The 10,555-nt window shown below is 42.7% G+C and overlaps 1 pseudogene; it reads left to right on the top strand.

Moving 5' to 3' along the window:
- Positions 1-2,879: 2,879 nt before the first annotated feature.
- LOC118523544 (parafibromin-like) lies at positions 2,880-8,199 on the top strand (annotated as a pseudogene).
- The last annotated feature ends 2,356 nt before the right edge of the window (positions 8,200-10,555 follow it).

Here is a 10,555-nt window from a genome sequence, read left to right as displayed (position 1 = left end):
ATGACAGCTGTCATTTCCGTTTTCTGCTTACCCAACGCGAGTTCCACACGCAGGGAAAGGCAGCGGCCTTAGAATGGGTGTGGAGCCGGACGGTTCCTACACACCCCACACCTTTCCGGAGAAATCCCTTCAGTCCCTCGCTGAAGAGTATGTTGTTTTAATTGAGCAAACAATAATCGCATTCTAAATGTACTGAATAGGGTGTTATCTTTCCTGACAAGAAAAATTGTGTTAGGAGGGCTTGGTCATAGGTAGAGAAGATGAAAAAAGAGACAAACGAGTAAGTGGAGAGGCGATGATGAGTGAAGTGTACTGACAGAGAAATAAGAGAAATGAAGGAAAGAAGGAGCATCAAGACAGGGAGCGTCCCCCACTCTTGCCCTAAATGGCTTTGTTACAACTTTCTACTTCTCCAATTCTCCACTGCTATTCACTTCTTGAGGTCTGAACTAGTTAACTGAACAAAGAAAGACCCCTAAGAGAAAGGAAGCAGAAAGGAAGAGCAGGAGGATGTGGGCAAATCAAAGACATAGGAGTCTGGCTACTAAAGAAGGATCAACTGGAGGGGAAAAGAGCCAGAACAGTAAGGAGCTAAAGCAAATGGCGGCCACCCAGGTAGAGTCTAAAATTCAAAAGCCACTCTAGCTGGAAATGCTGCACCAGGTGAAATGATAGTTTGTTATCACAGCCCTTGAAATGTCAGATTTTCCCCTTGCTGCATTCTGCCTGATAATGTTTGCAAAGCTCACACTCTTGAGATCATATATGTGACCCAGGGAAGAAGACTGCCAGTTGAGAATTGATTATCTCAGAATAAATACACTGGGCCCTTTGTGTCAGGACTTGAGGGGTGGCCTGCTCTGAAACAGGGCCTGGCTGGTCAAGCTCCTGGGTCCAGCCTTTTCCCACCCATCTTTAAACACACGCTGTCTTACCACTTCCACACAGCCCGTCGCTTTGAGCCTACTTGGTAAAGGTGGTATGACTGTCTTCCATAGAAAACCTTAACTCTGACCCATGAGAATTGTTTTGGGGGTTGTTTTTTGTTTTGTTTTGTTTTGTTTAATTTTTTGCAGCTCCACAAACCTGGTGCTAAAAATATCATTTAAATGTAACCAGGGCTGCTTTCAGTAGCACTTTGCTAGTGGAGACTATCAGACTATCAGGCATCTCTATTAAATGTCAGACTGTCTTTTCACATAAGAACCGTGAAATTGTTTAATTGAAATCCACTGTGAGAGAGCTTCTGCATCCTCAAAGAGCCGATGTGTAATGCCTGGGAGTCACAAGCCACTCCCCAACGTGCTATTAGACCTTGAAATGGCGATGGTTTCTGCTCATATTATAGGCCGCCCCTATTTATCATTTTTTCATGACTTAATTGTGGAACTGTTTTTTAAAAATTTACATGAAGTAGAAAGCATTTTCTAAAGAGAATCCACTCACTGTTTGTTACTAAGCAAGAAACCTTTGAATACAGCAAGTGGCTTAAATTCCCTTTCAGCGTTCTGTTGAGTATCTCCTCTTTTTCTGAAATTAATACTTCCCTTTTCTTCCTCTATCTACAAATATATCATTTCCTCAGAAGCTGTCGTATTTTACACAGAGCAGCCACAAGCCTAATCAATGCCTCCATGTGAAAAAAAAAAAAAAAAAAAGGTGGGGAGGGGTGTTCATTCATAGATACAAAGGACAGATTGGTGATTGCCAGAAATGGGGGATTGGGAGATGAAATGGGTGAAGGGAGTCAAAGGTACAGATTTCTTAGTTATAAAATAAGTCATGCAGATGGTATGTACAGCATGATGACTATGGTTAATAATAGCGTATTACAGGGGAGCCTGGGTGGCTCAGTCGGTTAAGCATCTGCCTTCGGCTCAGGTCATGATTTCAGGGTCCTGGGATCGAGTCCCACATCGGGCTCCCTGCTCAGCGGGAAGCCTGCTTCTCCTTCTCCCTCTGCCTGCCGCTCTGCCTGCTTGTACCCTCTCTCTCTCTCTCTCTGTCAAATAAATAAATGAAATCTTTTAAAAAAAGAATATTGTATTGCATATTTGAAAGTTGCTAAGAGAGTAAGTCTTCGAAGTTCTTATCACAAGAAAAAATAATTTTCGTAACTATGTATAGTGACAGATGTTAACTAGACTTATCGGGGTGATCATTTCACAATATATACAAATATCCTATCATTACATTGCACCCCTGAAACCAGTATAAAGTTTTATGTCAATCATAACTCAGTTTAAAAAAGGGGCTCAGCCCAGTGGGCACCCAGCTTGGCAAGCCCCAGCGTCTGAGAGAAGCAAAGGGAATTCCTTTCTCCAGGAAGCCTTGGTGAGCAGAGTATGGGCTTCGTGTCAATCTGCACATGCCCTTTGGGTGGGCACCTTCGTGAAGCACACAAACCACACAGCTGTACATGTCAACTCTTGCAGGTTCATACGTGGTAGGACTGGTCCAGAGGTGGCTTCTTATTATAAGCCTGGCCAATCAGAGCCCTTCTGTGGATTTTGTTCCAACTAGACCCAAGAAAGTCAGACTCTCTGTTGGTGAAAGTCAAAAGATGAATTGCATGAGCTATCAGTGAGATTTCTACTCTTTGGAAAAAAAAAAAAAGCCATTGGTAGTGACAAAGAGTGATGCCAGCCTGCACACAGAAGTAAGAGCAAGAGATGGTAAGCATTCCATCAGCACCGAAGTTCCTGGTTCCAGAAGTGCCTGCGACCAGCAGCATCCCTGCCCCTCTCATGGGTGCATGGTTTGGTTGTTCAGCCCTCCTTTGGATTCAATGAGTCAATAGACATCCTTTTATCCTTTTTGCTTTAGCTTCTTTGAGTTAGGTTTGCATCTTGGCAACTTGAGGGTCATGAAAAAATGCAATGGCACTACAGCGAGCAGCCATATATCATGGAAGCCATCGCTTCCAGAGGTGGTTCCGTCTTGTGGAGATCACCTCCCTGAGTGGCTCCAGCACAGAGGAGGTAACTGCGACCTAGACACAGAGAGGTGTGTGCTTGTTAAATGATTAAGAAGTGACAATTCCCTATTTCTATGTATGCCCTTCTGTAAGTCTCTAGACCTCAGGTTTCACATCTGTAAAATGGGAATTTTAATATTTTCTATTTCATAGATTTGTTGAAAAGATTAAAGGAAACAATGCATGTATTTGGGACAGTACCTGGCACCTCGTGCTCAATAAATGTTTGAGATGATTATTATTCTTTATTATTTCCAGTGTGCTAATGGTGCTTGACATAGGATAGGTACTGCAAGAGCAGTATTGCAAGAGTTGCAGTGGATATAAAAATCACACTTTAGCCCTAACTCCATAGCTGATGTTCTTTGACCTTAGGTAAGATATTTTTTTGAACCTCAATTTTCTCATCTGTAAATGGGAAAAATAATTTTTTTGCAGGTTAATTGAAAAACAACATGAAGTAGTATGTATGAGCAAGTTTTATAAACTCTAAAACTCTACCCAACCATAAAAGATAAAAGATTAGAAAGATGAATTTAAGTTTGCTTCTTTTCAAAGATGCTGAGATATCAATACTAACTAAAAAAGAAGTGAAAACTTGAATATTCATCTATTGGATAAAATAGGTAGTATATGTCCTAAAAATAGAGATTTTTTTCCTCCATTGGAATCAATAAAACTCTTTTAATTTTGATTTGAAAAAATGCGTCCTTTAAACATTCTTGCTTTTCTTGAATTAGCCCACATGCAAAAATCTTGCTTTCCCTTCATGAGAGACTGTCTGAGAATTTTGAGAATACCCCAAGCTCAGCCTGGGAAAACAGCAATTTTAAAATTACAAATCAAATTTTGGCATGATGTTTAAAACATTAGCCTGCATACAACAAAAGAAGCCTCAAATCAAACCATCTGTTTTCTTTGCATGCTAGTATTTGATAAATGGAGATTTTAAAAATAAAACTGAATACAATCATCTCTGGACTGTTTCAGTGAAAGAGTAGCCTGAACAATAACAACAACAAAAAAAATCTATTGCTTTTTCTAGCAAGTTTGAAGATATTATTGAAGATGTTCAGCAGAATAAATTCAAGTTAAAGAATAAAAATGTGAGACAAATTTTGAGAATAGACAAGTTGAACATGGCGCTACAACGTCCCATTTCTCTTTTAATTTAGAACATCACCATCTGTTCTCTGCCACACCGCCCTCCCCTCTTGGAATCTGGAGGCTTCAGATCAATGTCTTCTTTAATTTTTCTATGGCCGGACCTTAAGTAAAATTTTCCACAAATGTCATGTGAGATGGAGAATGCATTTTTTCCAAGTTGCCTTCCAGAAAAGCACAATGAGAAGTTCCTCCAGAGGGCATGAAGCTCTGGCCTCACCACACCTGTGGCTGTTAGACCTGCTCTGGTCATTGGCAAGGGGGAGGTTACTAAGTTCATATAACCTCTTGAAAGAGGTTTTTTAAAAAAAAAAAAAAAAAACAAAAAAAAAAAACAAAGAGCTAAAATAATACTATTAGGGTTACCAGAGAGCAGTTTTCAAAGCTGCAAATATTTTCTGGACTTCTGCAATCCCATTCTTCCCTAGCCATGTAAATGCAACCTGACTAATCAAGTCATCTGAGATGTTGCCTATAAGATTTTTCTTGAAACGTTGACAATTCTTTCTTCCCTTTTTTTGTGGCAAACCTTTATAAAAATGAAGATTATTTTGATCAGAAAGATGGATGGAACTAGAGGGTGTTATGCTAAGTGAAATAATTCAACCAGAGAAAGAAAAGTGTATGATCTCATTCATATGTGGAGTTTAGGAAACAAAACAGAGGAAAAAATAGAACAAGATGAAATCAGAGAGGGAGACAAACCATAAGAGACTCTTAAACATAGGAAACAAACTGAGGGTTGCTGGAAGGGAGGGGGTTGGGGGATGGGGTAACTGGGTGATGGACATTAAAGAGGGCACATGATATAATGAGCACTGGGTGTTACATGCAACTGATGAATCACTGAACTCTACCTCTGAAACTAATAATACATTATATGTTAATTAATTGAATTTAAATAAATAAAGAGAGAAAAGCAGGTTTAGGTGGGTGTGGGCAGGTAGTCAAGAGACGAATTTTAGACACAGTGTGAAATTATAAGAAAATCCCTCTTGATGGGGGTGTTTATTGTAGATCTGCATGTTGGACCATACTTCTATCAAAAAAAGACCTTAAGATGGGAAAGGCCTGGTTAAGATTATCTCATATACCCTTATGAGGCCTTATAGTATGGGGTCTTCAGAGACTTGGGGGGGCCACTGTCCCTATTGTTATCAGAGATGGCACTGAGGTGGGTGACCCATGTCCCAGCATTCGGCAGCCAGGAAAAGGAGATTGTGTGAAGGAAAACAAAGTGATTGTCAGGCATTCTAATAACCCCAGAGTGTCAAGACCAGGTACATAGGTTGGGGAGACCGGAAAGGAAACCCATCCAGAGAGCACCCCCCATTGGATTCTATCTTATCTGTACTTAGTAATGTGTATTTTTCTCATCCACCTGTTGATGTCCTGCTGTAGCTCCTGAAAACATGGCTACGATTAGAAGCCCTGACTGAGAAGATGTACTTGGAGGACTCCTGGTGCAACATTACCTTCGGCAAGTAAGACAGAAGGGCACCCCCAGAAACAGGTCTTCAGGAACCTGCTTAAGTTAAAATGACGTGACGTTTTAGGAGGAACAAAGAAACCACAAATTGAAGATGGAGAATGTGTGGACCTTGATAAACAGAGATCGGCTGCTGGTTTGGAGGGGCCCAAAGGAGGGATTGTACAAACGGAACAGATCTTTGTCTTTTCAGTCTTTGTCTGAAGCCATGGCAGTGGGAAAAATTGCTGCAATCAAAGTGAAGGTTAAGAAAAGATGTGCAGTCAAGACTGACCTAGATGAGGATATAAGCGCCCTGAAACCGAGGTTTTGGGGTGATATTGAGGTAACTATGACCCAAGATATCATCAGCAGAGTTGGGGTGAGGATCGGAAATACAGTAAACTATTTTACAAAACTATTTTTGCAATTCTTCAATTTGTAAAGCCCAGAGAAGAATGGAATGTACCTGGATTGTGACTGGCCCCAAATACAGCACCTGGGGATCCCATGTATATACCCAATATCCTGTTCCAGCTGCCTAAAACAGATATGATCAGGAAACATTCAAAGGAGAAGAAGAAATGGACGTCTTCAAAACTGGCATGATGGTACCTACCAGGGTAAGCCACCAAATTCTGTAACAGAGGATGATGCATCTGCCCGTAAGACTCAGACTCCTGAACACAGCCAGTTCTGAGACCAGTTTCTCAAGCCAGGTTTCCACCAAACCAGACAAAAGGATCTTCAATCCCAATCATCATAAGTTAGGCAGCTACCACGTCTTTAATAACCAGGCTCAGAGCAAAAGACCTTCTCCAGTTTCTGAAATTTGTCCCATCAGGTGAAAAGCAGAAACAAGGTTGCCAATGAGAAAAACCAAACTATGATTCAGAGTAGAAAGGAGCAGAGATAGCCAGAAGGCCCTACGGTTCGTGTCTGGACTCCTTATGGAGTAGTAGACCAGCCCCATGAGTGCATGCCTCAAGAGATCAAGCCCATCTGTGCATGCCCTGGAAGAGCACCAGGGTGTAGCAGTTTCTGCACAGGGTCCTGTCTGGAAGTTCAAAGACCAGCCATGGCTTTTGCCTGATGGATCACCAGTTGATGTATTTGCTAAATTTGAAGACTTTTGTCTCAAATATGATGAAGTTTGTCTAGATCTAAATGTTCAGAAATAGGACTGAACAGTATCAGAACTCAGTCCTCACAGAATTCCTTTGGACAGATCAGTTTCCTTAGAGTTCTGAGAAACATTCATAGTTATGTGGTAAAACAGACATCCCACTTGAGATTCTGAATTCCCTCCTGTTTCTGGAGTTTGGATTAAGAAACATGGACATACCTTGCCCTAAAGGCTGAGACTCAAGCTTTAAAGAATTTACCAAAACTTACAAACAAAGGTCCCAGATTGATCTTTAACAGGACCTTGCTTAATGCCTTGAGGAGAACCCTGATTCATATACTTACGTTCTGTGGCTTTTATCTTTTCCAGATGTCTCCTCCTAACTCCCTGACTTTCTGCTCGACGTCTTCATCTGCCTAGAAGCTCCTCCCCTGCCCCCCCACTCCCCTGTTCAGGGAGTGGCATAGAGTAGAAACTCCTCCCACGCTTCCAGCTCTGGAATACTCCTGCTAATTGAGGTGCAGTTTGAAAAACAAGATTATTGTTTGTTATTCTTATTGTGAGTTTTGTAATTACGACGACTGCTGTTTAGCACACGTTGGGCTTGCCATTGGTTGGAAGCCTCACCTCTGAATGATCTGTGCCTAATCACAGAATGGAGTGGTACTGTTGTAAATGTCACCCCACTCTACTGCTCTGATATATGCCCTCATTAAGGTCGAGGAGAAGAAATTTAAATATCAGGGTTGAGCTCCTGAGCAATCACGCCCTTTCTGTTGATCACCTAATGAAAATGTATGGCATGTAACAGTGAAGAGATAAGTTTGCATGGGGACGCGAGCTTCCACGGCTGTGCTCCACCATTCCTGGGGAAGGCTTCCACCATGCTTGCTCTTACAGTGCATTTGAAGATTCTGCTAATTGCAGAAAGCACGGTAAGACTGAAGAGAGGCTGGGCACAATAGTTCTGCAATTTTATTACCAAGTGATATACATAAAATTTAGATGCTGGTAAGCATCAAGAGAACGCTGAAAGTTGAAATGTGGAGGTCAAACGAAAGGGAAGATGAAATCTTGGAAACTTCGCTTGATCTGTTTGGGTAGATTATGCCTTTACTATTTTCCTGCGGTCCTACAAATGCCATGTTTAATAGCAATTATAAAAACAAATAGGGAGCATAAATATGAGCATAGAAACAGCCACACAATGGTAAACCACCTTAAAAAGAAGCAGTGACGTGCAGCGCCTATTTGAGATGGGTGAGAATTATGTCATCTACAGAATCTAATTTATCGTTGGAGAAGAAATAAAAATTCCCAAGAAGCCACGGCAACTGGTCTTGGCAGGGTGACTGGGGACACTGCTCCTGGCAAACGTGGCCTTCTGGTGGTTTAAAGAGGCTGACATCACTTGCTAGAAACTCCTTATTTCTTTTAAAATTAACCATGAGAGTGGGATGGGAAAAAAGCACCCCCCCCCCCGCTTCCCTACTCTACGGAGAACTCTGAGCTCCAAAGCACACGGAGAGCTATCCAGGCACCTTCTCAGAGAGCGCTCCCCTGACTCCCTGACTTTGTAAAGCGGCGTGTCCCCCGCGCGATGTCCAGCCCCTCCCTCTGCCCGGCCGTCCCCACGGAGCCAGGGCCCGCCTGGACGGCTGACGGTCGGCAGCCCGCGTGGGCAGTCTGCGTCTGCGACTTGCCGGCTGTAGGCGCTTGGGCAGGTCCCGAATTTTTCTCTGCCTGGGTTTCCTCTTCTGAAAACGAGAAATGGTAATAGTGCTGACTTGAGAGGAATGTTGGGAAAATTAAATGAATTACTACGTAAAGTTCTTGGGACGGAATGTGGCACATAGTCATTGTATGTTTGAAATAAAACGGGTAAGTAAAATGAGTTTGCTTTTTATTACGCCCCCTTCTAGAACATAAGCTCGATGAGGAGAGGCCTGGCTTACCTCAGAGCTAAGGACAGTGCCCTGCGCACAGTAGACTCTCAGTAAAGGCTTTGCTGAAGGGGTAGCACCCTGAGCTTCCTCTCTGTGATTTCACTCCTTTCTTCTTTGATCACCCTTATTCGGGTGATCTGGCTTATGTGTTTCATTCAAGACTCATAGAACTATTTCATGCCAAGTTCTCTGGGAATCTGATCCTGTTAATACAGGCATTAGTTTATTAAGATCTTATAGCGTAAGGCCTAGAGTTTCTCCTGGCCCAAATATATGGTCCAGAAATACTACTCAGCATATATTTTAACTACGAAATAATGAAACGTTGTTTAAATCAGCGCTCTAGGCTGAGTCGTGAGGCACGAAGACCATAGGGAACAGGGATAAGGTAGGTTAGCAGGCGGGATCAGGAAACAACTTAACCATCGTGCATACTTTGAAAGGGATAGCCCACCTTTCCAACTGTGGAATGAAAGGAGTCCAGCCAAGCTGGAAGCTTTGTCCAAGGCTGGTGAACAAACAGCTATAGAACATTCTGCAAACAGAGATAATAGTTATGGTCAGATGGAGGTCCTCTTCCAGCAAAATGGAGGGGCAGGACGAGCTATCTGAATTGAAGCAGGTCCTTAGACAGCAGCTGAGCTACAGAGGCAGGGCCCAGCTCCAAGACAGAGGATCCTGGGTGAGCGTTCACACGCTGTCCAACCCAGACATGCGGCCTGCACTTTAGAACTGACTCCTGGCCCAGCAGGAAATGGGAGGACTAATCAGAGGCCAGAGCCTAGGCCCAGCAGGTTGTACGCGTTGCTCTGAGTAGTCTCTGCGAAGTGTTGGTCATGGGCTTTTCTCATGCCTCACCTGCACTGTATTTTCTCCTTTCTATCTTTTCTCTTTCAGAAATTCTTATTATGTAAATTTATCTCCTAGTTTAATCCTCCAATTTCTGAGAGGTTCTTTTCTGTTTTTCTATTAGAACTCTTTAGGGATTTACTTTGTTTTGTTTTTATTTCATTTCACTTCCTGATCTATTTCCTTAAATTTATCCCCTAAGCAATTTTATTGACTTTTTCCATTTCAATTTTCCTGAATTTTAACTTACAAGAGCCCCCCAGCTCTTGTTTCATGGCCATAATGTATTCTCTTATCTCTCCCCGAGGAATTCAATTATAAGATGTTTGGGCATGTTTGTTTCTTCTCTTCTCTGTACAGTTTCTGAATCCTTTGAATTCCTTTTAGTTTTTACTTTTTTGTCTGTTTTTCATGTTAGCAAGTTCCCCCTCAACATCTACCCATCCTTGGCTGTTCTTACTCATCGTTATAAGAGCAAAGCTCCCCGCCCCGCCCCCCACCCCACAGCTGAGGGAAGCTGTGAGCAGTGCCAACCCTTGTTTCCTGGTGAACCTCATGGCCATTTATAGGCAGAGATAGCCATTTTGTCGAGTGACCGTCAAGTCTTGGTGTCTGTATAGCTGTTCTGCCCCAATCTGTTTCTCTAGAGAGGAGTCTTCCACTTCCATAGTGGAAGAGGGTAAGTCTGACTTCCAGTGTTCTGGGGGGGAAAGTTCAGCCTGGAGTTAAAAAGGGGGCTCACCCCTAGATGTGTGGGCTTTCACTGAACCCTCCTGCTTCTAGCCTCTACTCTCACCTCACCCACCTCCCCCAACCCACAGTTCTTGGGTCGATCCCTTCCTTGGGAACTTCAGAAAGTTAGTGAAGTCTTCCCAACAAATTCCAGAATTCCCAGTGAATAACTTCCTCAGCAGGATCACCTTTAAAAGGTTGCAAATCAGACCTCAAGAATATGTTCCCATATATCCCCTTCTGAGGACTGCGGGACTGCGAAGAAAAGGGCTACAAAGTTACAAAGGACTTGG

The sequence above is a fragment of the Halichoerus grypus genome, chromosome 9, assembly GCF_964656455.1.
Source record: "Halichoerus grypus chromosome 9, mHalGry1.hap1.1, whole genome shotgun sequence".
NCBI classification, from domain to species: Eukaryota; Metazoa; Chordata; class Mammalia; order Carnivora; family Phocidae; genus Halichoerus; species Halichoerus grypus.
The sequence above is the reverse complement of the archived record's forward strand: the minus strand, read 5'-3'. Positions and strand labels throughout refer to the sequence as shown.